This window comes from Myripristis murdjan, chromosome 3 (genome assembly GCF_902150065.1).
Source record: "Myripristis murdjan chromosome 3, fMyrMur1.1, whole genome shotgun sequence".
Lineage (NCBI taxonomy): Eukaryota > Metazoa > Chordata > Actinopteri > Holocentriformes > Holocentridae > Myripristis > Myripristis murdjan.
Window position 1 is genome coordinate 8,570,317 of NC_043982.1, and position 12,955 is coordinate 8,583,271.

Sequence of the window (12,955 nt, forward strand, 5' to 3'; positions counted from 1 at the left end):
ATGAGCTCTCCAGGAAATGGGAATATACAGGATGACATGAGGCTAAACCGGAGAGCTATCACACTTTCATTCTCACATTTAAAATACAGTGCAGTCTTTCCATTTAATTTGTCTGTTGTTGCTGTAATATACTGTATTTTGAAGCATCTTTGTTTTTTGCAGCGTAACGGTTCTTCCTGCTGTCTCTGCCTCTCATGCAAAGCGATACACGCAAACGCACTTACGTAAAAAGGTTGTTATTTCCTGATGGATCCGCGTGTGAGTTAGAAAAACGGAAAGTGATTCGCAGGAGCTTCAGTCAAACTCAAAGGGATCCAAACAAAACACAACAGTGACCAGTGACTGCCTCTCTGTGCCGCAGGGAGCTGGACAAAAACATTTAGTGGTGGGCCGGTGTCAGCGGCCAGAAGGAGAGCAGACTCACGAGCAAAGATTTGGAATACCCCTTAGTATCCTGTTCATTTCCTCCCTCTCATCTCAACAGCTGGCAAGACTTGTGTCTCTACCTGGCTGCTAGTGAAAGTCTCTGTTACTAGTGAAAATGTGCTGAGTGCTGCTGACAGCAGGGCCAGCGGCTGGTGACATAACTTGGATTCCTACCCACACTAAATGACGCCCTGGATGACTATGTCTTTGGAATTTCTAGGCTGTTCTCTTTGACACTGCCTCCACATAATTTATGGTTTCACTGTCTATCCCAGAGGTGACAAGGCAATGGCTTTTGACACCAATAAATTCAGCTTAGAAACTCAAAAAATTTTCCCTTGTCATGAAAATATTCCATAGATTTTCTGGCTAGATGAATTCTAGTGTCTAGTGTCTGGTATATGCAGAACTCTGTGTCCAGTTTCAGGTCTTCTTATCTTGTCAGTCTTTGTCTGCTTGCACAGGACTTGCCAAAGTTTTTGAGCACAGGTTCCTCTCTGTGCCAGCACATTAGAGAGATGATACAGTCTAGTGCTCTTCACTGAGGCTGCTGAGTTTGGGCTGGAGGACTGGCGTTAGCATAGACTGGATTCCTGGGGCCATATTATAGAAAGTTCCTAACTTACAAATTCTATCTTAAGTATTAAGTAACGATGGAAATTATTGTTAGTACCAGTTTTAGGAAAATAGCCAGGAACATTTCCTAAATTGTAATCAAGTTAATATATGAATCTTGCTGTCCATAAATGTAGTCAATGTTCCTATCCTAACTTAAGATAGGAAAAGTGTATTACACAACAATCCTAACGGCACTAAAGAAAACTATATAACCGATAAGACATCCTAACTATTTCACTTTTCCACCAGTTGGTCTTAACTAGGGCTGTCGACAAATATTATAAAATTTGAACGAACAAGCAGATGTGTGAATGATGGCAGATTTTACGGAGAGTCAGAGAGAACGATTTGCACTCTGAGCAATCTGAAACACCCCTTTTGGAATTATTTTGGATTTTGGTCAGAGATAAAGTTGTTTTTTCGTTGTTTGTTTTTACGTAAGGTAGAGTTAGCCTACCATTCCACCACTCGCAACCTGATTATTATTTCCTGTTTCATGTCAAGGAAAAGATAGGCCTAGTTGTTCCATGTTTATGACAGTACAGCTTGCTCAGGTTGTTGAATGTCTATTCTGTATACTGTAACTTCATTATTTTATTTGTTTATTTTGTAGGTATGCAGATATTTTTTTTTTAAAAAAAAAATATTTATAATGAAATAAATATACCTATGCAAGTAGTTATGTTTCTCGTTGTATTGATTTGCCCTCTATGGATATAATGTGCAAAAATAATTATTTGAAAGGTTCGAACCTATGTCTTATTTTAGAAAGAATTTTACAGCCCCAGTTCTAGTTAACATGATGTTAACATAAAGCTGCGCTTGTTCTACTTCTACAGAAGCAACAAACCATTTGGCAAAAGGATTATGGTAGACCTGAAAAATGTATTGTGGTTTAGTGACAAAACGCTCATTTGTAGATTCAGGCTCCCCCGGGCTGCGATCCTGCGGTGAGCTGGGTGACACAGTAATCTGTTGTGTGGCTCTGATTTATTTACATTTTAGGCCTTTACCTGTCACTATTTCTCAGAGTGACTTTAAATTACTGAGCATATAGGGGCACAGTGTTGTGTTCAAGGACACTTTGACAGGGCAAATGGTTGAACCCGTGACTTTTCTGTAATGGGACAGTCACTGCAAGGCCACCTGCCGCTCAGAGGAATTTAGTAGTAGAACAGTATTTACTGCCGCAGTGCTGCAAGTGGGGTTCAAACCTGTGTGGGGGAGAAGTTACTACATTTCAACTGTAATGCCTTAACCGCGGGGCTATCTGCGTATATCCTATTCTCAGATAACTCCCTGAAGCAAGCAAAGCGCAATCCCAACAGAGTACCTCTTGATCCTGTTTATGATTGGAGCAGAGCTGTATAGCATCTAACCTTTTTCAAGTGCAAAGCTAGTTGGCTCTGCTCTTGTGTCTGGAAGCTCCGCTCTCTCTCTCATTCTCTCTCTCTCTCTCTCTCTCTCTCTCTCTCTCTCTCTCTCTCTCTCTCTCTCTCTCTCTCTCTCTCTCTCTCTCTCTCTCTCTCTCTCTCTCTTTGCTATGTTGACTTTTGTGCCAGTGTGAGTGGCTTCTCTAATTCACACAACCATCTTCGATGTGAAAAATGTCTGTGTGGAATGCATTCACATGACATGATGGTCCTGGACAGGTGAGGCCATGCACATGCAGAATGAAATGCATCAACCCAGATTTTTTTGTGTGTGTGTGTGTGTTTCCATTGTATGCCTTGTGTTCACACTAGTGTCACGCAGGAAGATTCCTGTGAATTTCATGAAGTCTTGCGGGGGTGGGGGGGGGGGTTGCTGGATCCACTTTTCTGGAACATCAACTGCAGCCGTCGTTCACTCGTGACCCAAATGCAGAAGATTTCCGGAAGATTTCTAGATGAAGCTGTATGTGTCAAAGGGACTTCAGAGACATGTAGTGAACACAGGATACATGTCACAGAACAGAACAACACAAACACACATACTGTACATACTGTAATTTATTCTTCTTATGTCAGCAAATCTTTTAAAGTTGGAGACTATCAGTGTTTTGTCAAGTAAGAAACCCCAAGTGACTGTGGTTGCAACTGGGGTGGGAGAGGATAGACAGGAGAGAGGTTGAGCACAATGCCTGATGGTCAGTATCTTGGCTAGGGCCCCCAGAAGGCGCAGGAGGAAGCACCTGTCCCAAGGCCAGGTCATTATCAACCATTATCTCAGCCGGGGCTCAGCAGCAGGACAGCCATTGTGCTGATCTACAACCCCAGGACAAAGCTGTTTACCATGCTCTCTCATTCATCACTCCATGTGCTTAAAACAGTGTTTTGATGTTTTTGTGTGTGCTTTTTACACACCGCTGAAGTAGGAAACAACCATGTTTACCCACCCTCGGTTATGATAGATAAAAGCAATCAGGCTCCAGCAATCTGGTAATGATGAAAACTGATGAAACAAAAGTGGACAAAATCATCAAAAGACCACATTAAAAAAAGGACCTAGGAGTGTTTTAAAATGTTTTAAAAGAGCTCTGAATCACCAGTGTGTCCATATGTGAGTTTTTAAAACATATTATGCAACTAAATAAGCTTCAAAGAGAGGCCAAATAGTCACTGCCCAACTTGCAGGCAAAAAAATTGAAAAAGAATGTAATGAAGCAAAAGGAATAACATATGTCAAATTATCAAGGCATCAGCAAAAGGTGCAAGTTGTGGCTTACTGAATTGACAGACATTAAATAGTTCCTAAAAAACTTATGGCTAATTTCCACATACTTGAGCTTGCTCCTCCGTGACACTGACTCAGACAAAGCCGTTGTAAGCTTCGCAAAGTTGGCATTTATAACAGGGGTTCCTTTTGAAGGCCACTTGTATCCAATTCCAGCACACAAAGGAGCATCACCTGGTATAATGAAAACAAAACATAGACCTCTGATCAGTGGAAAAAAGTCATATGGTCTGATGAGTCATATTTCAGCTTTTTCCTACATCCAAACAGGCAAGCCAAAGGATGCCTGCAACCTACAGTATCTTTTGCCAGCTGTTAAACATATTAATGCGCCTGTTACAGAGCAGGAAGGTGCATACGTCACACCGGCTTTGTAAGCAAATGTCCCCTGTCATGTCACATGTTTTGAAACTCTCTTGTAAACTATTTCTGGTTGCCATTGATTCCTGGATTATACATTATGCAATCGTAAAATAAGTGTTCTTCTGATTTGTTTCCAATGATAAGTTTTATCTAAACATATGTTTTCATCGCTATGGCAGCACAATCTTAGGGTTTCAGTCTCCTGCTCCTTCTGCTCCTTTCACTCCTTCTGCCTGCTGTACACTTTTCCAGGGTTTTATTTTAAGTGTTGATATCCCTGCAAGATGTACTAAATATAGTTTCACAGCTCCTCTCTAGCCTTTCTGCCGGAGCTCTGGCAGCACAGTTTGTTTATCAGAAGAGAGAATCAGCATCTCTCCACTGATTGGCTGACTGTTTTCTGAGTGACATATGGTCGGGCCAATCACAGACAAGTAACTGAAACCTACGCTGCTCAATGGTGCTCACCGGTAAACGGCAATTATCATCTTATAAGACTGCAATGAAACATTAGTCTCCTTGCATCCGTCTATGGCACAACAACATTTCTTGGACATGTCGCTAACTTGTTACCTTGTTACCTGGGGAGCGGAGGCGGGCTGGCTACTGTAAGTGGGCGGCGTAGCCTTATGTGTGACATCACAGAAAGGAGGAAGTGCTGTCCTCTCGTCTTAAAGGGAGAGTTTCAAAGAATGGGCTGTGTGCATTTCTCCTTTTATCATAGGTTTAATGCATGGCACAGTTTTTATGTGGCCCCAAGACCTTCCCTATCACAAAAAAAACAACAGAAATTGCATTTTCCATGCCATGGGGCCTTTAAGGTTCCAGATGAGCACATCATATTTTATTTGTCTGAGTGACCCTTGTGTTCCTCAGAGGGATATGCATTTGTGAAAATGGACTACAAACAGAACTACAAATCCACCTGATATAAATGTTACCATACCATTTAATGGACTTCATCAGTCATAATCACCTCCACAGGTATGGGTTAGTAGGGCCCCACTGTGTTTTCCAGTGGGTCAGAAAGCTATTATCATCTGTTCCTATCATCAGTCGCTCTTAACCACTCAAATGCTAGCTAAGGATAGGTTAAGCTTAGGAAAAGGTCTTTGTTAAGATTAGGAAAGGGATTTGTTGTGATGATTAAGTTTAGGAAGAGGTAATGGTTAATGTTAGGAAAAGGTGATGGCTAAGGTTTACAAACTTAACACAGTGTTCACTAACAGTTCATACTTCAGCTGGGACTTGATCCTGGGTCTCTGGAGTGAAGGTCCATGTGGTTTACCCATCCACCACCCCAAAAATCCCCTTCCATGCCCGACTTTGCTGGTCTTTATACCATGTCATGGTATGTCTGGCTCCAGGGTCACATTTGACTAGTTAAGACAGATTGATGATGGGAATAGATAACATCTGACCCACTAGAAGGTGCAGCAGGGATCTACTACTAATCCATAACTGTGGTGGTCACTACGACTGGTAAGATCCATTCAATGGTGGGATAACATTCAAATCAGGTGACAAATCTCAGAACATTACATTTTTAAAACTACTGAAACTCGGATTGTGTGCAAAACCCAGTATAGCTCACCATATTTTCTCACTGGGCTTTACTTCCCAAACTGCCGCTTAACCAACTATGACATACCCACTTTCCTAACCTATGGTATGGGCAGCCATGCTGCAAGACTGCACAAACTTGTTATACAAAGTAATTCTCTATTTGTGTCTCATGCCACTCAAAAAGTAATTTCTGTATTTTCATTTTGGGAAACCTGATGTAGGGTGCTCTAGAACCACAGCCTGGTCACAATCATGCAGGACTGGGTCTGGGCCTTCAAAGGCCAAATACACAGCCGCAGGCAGACTTGGTTTGGAGACCAGATGTGACCTTGTAGTCCAGAGTGTGGGTCCTGCCTCTTGGGAGGCGCTGTGGTTCTTGGTAGATCAAAAGGGCAAATCAAGCAGAGCTTGTCACTTTATTCGTTGGTAGGAAAGTACAGTTTTGAGCGAAGAGCGTATATGGAAAATCTACTACAGGTGAACATTGCAGTGAATTTGAAGTTTTCCTGGATAGAAATGAAAATAAATTGTTTGTTGTAATTAACACACTAACATTTACAAAGTTGAGACTTCATTCTATGAGTGGTTTGTCCCACTGAATTCAGTGAAAACCACTGTTGGTGCATGTAGAGGCATTGCTGCCGGTCAAATTCTTAACCTTTTGACTGAGTGCATATTTAATTATTTTGTAGCTTTTATGGTAAATAATGGCTCATCTCTGCCTATTGACATCACTAGTTGGAATTTTGATGTAATCCTTTGTTTCACAAATCTTTATGCCAAGCAAACTGGTGTAAATGTTTCTTCTCATACTGTCAATTCAACCAAAACTCTCCATCCTTCCCTCCTCCTTGCTTTAACTTCTGAGGTTATGGCCGGGTGGGATGTGGGTATCAGATAAGTTGCTGAAGGTTTGTTCTTTCCTTGTGGTTGTCATTACTGGCTGTAGAATCAGAGAGAGATGCAGTTTTATTGCATCCAAGGCAGACATGTGATATACTTTCTACAGTCATTTTATAGTAAAGTTGCTGGCTGGAATGCTTGATTTTTCACACAATTATTCTTGCCACTTCTTCTGCAATCCCATGTACCACAGTATGTGCTGTACTCACTCTTCATTGATACTTATCCATCCGTAGCTGAGCTAACTCAATAATGGTTTACCACGTCTAGTCAACCATACAGTCCAGCCATGGCTGTCAGTCCAGACAGATTTTCTGTTTAATATAAGACACTTCATGTGAATTGTGAAACTCTGCAGTTATTACATGACTTGCAACTTTGTACTCCTCTAAGTGGCACAGTGGACTGACAAACAGTTGGGCTATGATTAACCCAGAAGTGAAATGGGCATGCATGTTTGTTCTTTTGAAGGGACATCATCTTTGCAGAGATTCTATAAGTTTCAATCAGTTGCTCAAAATAAAACTTTCACACTTTCAATTTCACACTTTCAGTTTCTTTCCCAGTATTGGCATCATTTACTGCTAATGGTTGTTATCAAGACATTCCACAGAATGCTTTGATAACTTTGACTTTAGTCCAGCTGTCGGGAAAATCCATGGAGGTTTTCTGGATTCTGATTGGGAATTTCTGTACCCTCAAGGATACTTCGAAGCAGATTTTCTCGGAACTATGACTCCATTCCTTTATTCTTTAGAGACTTGGTGTTTGTTAACCTACTTTTGACAAAACATAATTAAGTCCATACATAGTGGCCAGTATTCAGAATTCCCCTCTTAATGTAGGACTGTCATGAAACGTACGGATACTTCAGGTTGAGTTTAAGGTTGAGTAAGTAGGATGAATGAGTTTGGCAGTAGTTTGATTTAAGAGTCGGGATGTCTAATTCTCTAAAGGGTCCTTATTATTTGCCCTGTCATGCATTTCAGTTTTCGTGTTACATGTGGTGAACTAGCCGTATGTTCTCAATTTATTTTGTGTTTTAAAATAAACCCAAGTATTCGCCCTCAAGTGAAGAAATCTTCCCTGGGGATTTTGTGGATGCGGGGAGTTCAGCAGAGTTATCTGTATGAGCTTCTTGCTGGACTATGCATGGCTAAAACAAATGACATATTGCATTTGCACAATAAAATACACTTCGCTTTTTTTCTGGTGTTAGATTTCCCACATACATGGCAGTTATGAAGCGTGGATAGTACAGTTTTCAATTTTTGCTCGATTACTATTCGCCTTCCTGTCTGACTGGACTATCTGTTAAATTATTGTGGTCCGTTGTGACCATCTAAAAATATCTATGTCTAAAATGAACCATATGTGCCTGGTATTGCATAAGAGATCAACTAAGGAAACCAGGAGTGTTTGAGACAGTGGGGAAGTAGAGTGGAGAAATGGAAGTGGAGCAGAGATGCCACCTCACTGCAAGACTTAGTGATGAAGCTAAGTTCAGGCACAGTTAATTGGCTCACTCTAACCACTAATCGGTATTTGGATAATAGTGTTATGCTTATCTTGACAGTATAATGGAGTTTTGTTTTCTCGTGTGTATCATGCTGGCCTTGATGGCGGGGTGCGCCATAGCACCTGGCTGGACTGTTTCCTCATTTTGTGTCTGCTGCTCCTTTTCCAGACCTGACAAAGCAGGAGTGCTGGCCAGGCAGCATGCCATTGACCCCCTGACCCCTGGCCAGTCCCGCATCAGCCCCCGACACCTCACACTCCACTTTCCGTCATTGTGTTGTCTTCCTGGCAGGCAGCTCTTCCATGTAATTGGGGGAAGAACAAGGTAGAGGGAGGAGGAGGAGGATGGAAGGACAAAGTGTGTAGCTCACATCTGCTGCTATGTTTTTCCTGACCACATTGTCTGGGCAATCACTTTACATTCAGGCTCTGTATGCACTTTACCAGTACTGTCGTGTGGCTTGGATGTTTACAGATGTGTTTTGATTTTTTCATTGGATACATCCTTTTTCTTTTAATAGTATTTGTTTTTAAATAACTTAAATTGCTTGACAGTTTTGTAAAATCTTGTAATATAGGCCAATCTTGGAGGGAAAAAAAAAGAAACATAATAGACAGTTCTTTTGGAACGGTTCCACACAACAGAATGTTGTACATTCCAGAGTGTTTTCCCATCAGCCTGTCCCTTTTCGTAGTTTCTTTATTTTCCTATCACCCCATTTAGGTCTTGCATCACTTTTGATGATGCTCAGATGAGAGAAGACAACTCGGCCCATGCACATTTTATTGCTGCAGAGAAGGAAGATGGAAGTACTTTGGTGCCTGTGTTTGTTGTCCTGTGGGTCTTGTAACTCCACGAAATTCTGAAATCGATCCTTCTAAAGATGGATTTGCGGGATTGAGATCATTTGTGGTAACGGGAACTCTTTAAAGGTTTTATGACTCTTGAAACAGACTGTTTCCCCAAGGACTGGATTCTTAGATGTAGAGAGTTAGAATAAAAACACTAGGCATATTTCCAGTTATGTTTTAGCTTTGTCGTATCAGATATGGACAAGGCCTACTTTAAACATATTAGGCCATGTCTTTTTGACTGTCCTGGATCATCTTGGGCAATGGTTAGTCCTAAGTATAGTTGGCCCGGCCTTAGCAGCATTAGTGCACTGTCACAGTATAAGAATACAGCCCTGACCTGACAGGCAAAGGCCCCGTGCTGTTTTTTTAGTGCTGGTCCTCCTCTTGAATGCTTCTCCCTGTGATGATTCTTAGCAGGTCAGGCTGCAGATCCTGTGTCACCAGCTGAGACAGTGAATGGTCAGTCTGGGCAGGGGTCAACCATGCCACCTGTAGCAGATGATGTGATTTGACCGGCTTGGTTGCATGGCAACAATTTTTTTTCACTTGGCTGTACACCCCACATGTCTCAGAGTTCCTTTGTCACTTGACTGGGGTCTAATTTGAGAACAGGGACTGTCCTTTCTCTTAAATATGACTCAGCTGTGTACTCTGGTGCACACGCCTGGGTGTGTGTGCATGAGATGTGCACACTTTTGTGTGTTCTGATGTGTGTGTATTGTATGTATCCCGTGTCAACAGCATGCATACCCTTGCACCTGTTGCTCTGCAGTGGGTTTTCTTTGTATAGTATGGCTGAATGTTCAGATGGTATCCAGTGCTGTCACTCGCTGCTGCCTCGTGCAGTTCCTTGTGGTAATACAATGCTGCTGCTCCCTGGAGTTGTGCCCAGATTCACTCAGTGTTTTCTGGCACAGAATGTAGCACAGCAGGACACAAACATGTGCAGAAAGGAAAATGTCCCTCTAGTAATTTACAACAATGACAGACTTGCTCTACCTCTTAGTTATCACTATTTTCCAGACTGACTGTCCCCTTGACATTTTTGCTTTAGTTGCTTTTGTTCTCCAGTCTGTGATATTCATCCATTTCCTGATCGTAGGTCTGACATCTTTCATATCTATTTTTTTTTCCTCCTTGTTGACCCCTCTCATCCTCACCATCACAGCTTAATCCGTTATGACTCAACAGCAGGACTAGCCTCAGTGCAGTCATGTGTTTATGCGCACACTGCATTCTTTATTTTTTTGACTTTATTCCAAATAAGATATTTGGAATAAGATTTTCTAAGTGGTGTTTAAAAGATTAGCACCTGCATTTTTATTTGTTTACATGCAGTTGTGCTTAGTTTTATACACCATGATAAATATCACAGAAAGCACTGGATCCCTGTAAGGGAATTCCCTCCTTCTGCTCAAGTTGCAGCAAAACGATACACAGAATCTATGTCATCATGTCATCATGAATATGTTACCCTCTTACAAGTTTTTAGCCTGGCAAAAATAAACCTGAAAAACCAAAACTTGTTAACATTGCATCATATGTGTTCACAGTAGAGTTCTCATATTCTGCCCGAACCCCACCCGACCCGACCCGACATTTTCGGGTCAGGTCGGGCCTAAAATTTATGTGAATTGGGCGGGGCGGGTCGGGCTTCGGGTTCTGTGGGGGATTTTTTTTTTTTTTTTCTTAAATAAAAAAAATAGAATTATGTGTTCTGTTATTGATTATGACGTTTCATTTTTATGTGACTGGTGGAGAGTGAGAGACTGGATTGGATTTGGAGGCTAAACTTTCAGTGACAAACAGACAACCAGCTGTGCGAGCGCAGCGCAAACAAGTGAGAGAGAGTTGCAGCAGTATCTCGCTGTGCTGGCAGACTCGGCAGCAGGGACGGTTTCTGCTATGGGCAGTGCAACTGCCCAGGGCGCAATCTACTTGGGGGCGCATGAGAAAAAAAAAAATCTTCAGTTTTCTAGACTACCGTATTGACCCGCACATGCCGCGGCACCATCAGTCGGCATCAGGCGGGCCTGCCGCGGCACCGTCCGATACCGCGCCCACCCGTCAGGTCTGCCGGATCTGACAGGTGAGCTGCCTGATGCTGGCCGGTGCCACGGCCGGCCCGCCTGATACCGACTGATGGTGCCCCGGTGCCGCGGCCGACCGGCTCTGCTAAATAATGGCGAATTTGGCGATTTTTTTTTTTTTTTTTTTTTCGGGCTTTATCGGGCTGTCGGGCCTAAAGTTCGGCTAATTAGTCGGGTCGGGTCGGGCCTCGGGCTGGCCCAGTCGGGCCCGGGTCGGGTCGGGTCTTAATTTTCAGGCCCGATGAGAACTCTAGTTCACAGTTGTTTTTAACATGAACACTGAAGACTTGGATGCATATCCACATAAAGTGACAGATGTAAATATGACAAAACCCCATTACAATAGCTATTACTGTCATGTGCCACCTGATTTAATCAAATCAATGGGGTAACAAGATCAATGGAATAAGCTTTTTACTTTTGCTTTGTGCAGTTTATTGAACTATGCATAATAATGCTGAGCGGTGGGCATGCATGTAAACTATGAGTGACAGGCGAATGCCAGGTGCTCCAGTCCATCTCTTCAGCCCGTTGTGGAGTCCTCACTGGATCGAGTTGCTAAATATAAGACAGAAAATCCTTCACAACACGCTTGTCTTCCAGCAAGTGAGCGAGCCATGTGAGTATCATCTGCAGTGATGATAGTAGTATTTTTGGGTCCCTGAATAAAGTGACGTTTACAAAAGGAACAATAAACACCCAGTTGGACAGAGGGTCTGGAAGCTGCTCTCTGCGCACCGGGTGGCGCGTTGAGAGGAAGCGCTGATTAGCAATGGTTAAGTGAAGGAATGCTCTTACCAGCACTCCTCCACTTGCCCTCTCACTCACGGTCATTTTACTCTCTTATACGCGTAGACATACACGTAAACACTCTCACACACACACAAACACACACACAGGATTTTTTATCTCCTGTGATCTTGGGAGGTATGCAGTCCCAAAGGTGTTTATCTGCTGTGCAACCACAATGAATGACATAGTTGGAATATTTTAGGACAGGAGCACAGTTATCTACACTTGCCCTTGGGTCCTGTCTGAGCTCAGTGTGTGCAGCCCACCCCCACCTCCCACACACACAGACCCACACACAGACACACACACACACACACCTCACCATTGCAGATTTAACAGATTTCCGGCAATCTATTGTATCTGCTGGAGGATGGTGGCATCCTGGTCCAAGCCTCCAAGTTGATCAAGCCAAACTTCCCCCCTCCTTTTCCTATCCTCCTCCCTTAACATCCCTTCCTCTCTCTATCACTCACTCACACACAACACACACACACACACACACACACACACACACACACACACACACACACACACACACACACACACACACACACACACACACACAAAACACTTTCACAATTGTTCTTTCTCTTAAAATTCTCCAGTCTTGTCACTCTTTTCCCCTCTGAGTCTCTCTTTCTTCATTTCCCCCCCAGGCACACTGCCTTGTCATTGCAGCTCCCTTTTTGCTGCACATCCATCCACCTATCCATTTATCCATCTGTTGGTCCCTCACCCTCCCCACACCTCTTCCCCAATCTCTCCTTTTCCTCCATGTGTCCAGTGATCCCCTCTGTAACCCCCGAGGAGCAGTCTAAACACTGTTTCAGAGCCAGGGCAGTCGGGCCTCCGGCAAAAACACGGCGAGACGATACACAAACAGTCGACCCGCTCTCAGACCAAATGCCCAACTGCTTCCCGTTGTTGGCCCTCTGCTCTCCTCTGTCACTCTCATTTTCTCAAATTTTCTCTCGACGGAACAGTTCCCCTCTCTTTCTCCCCTGACTCTCCACCCCTTGTTGTTTTGCTGTGTTAACAAAATGCTTTTTGACTTTGCTTTATAAATCAGTTTTACAGTTGGTGGTTTTATTATTGGCTTCTAGACAGCA

The 12,955-nt window shown here is 43.0% G+C and overlaps 1 protein-coding gene across 2 annotated transcripts in view; it reads left to right on the top strand.

The window, feature by feature from the left end:
* sbf2 (SET binding factor 2) overlaps positions 1-12,955 on the top strand; it is a 120,609-nt gene that overhangs the window by 32,430 nt on the left and 75,224 nt on the right. The gene's annotated exons all lie outside the window — the stretch shown is intronic.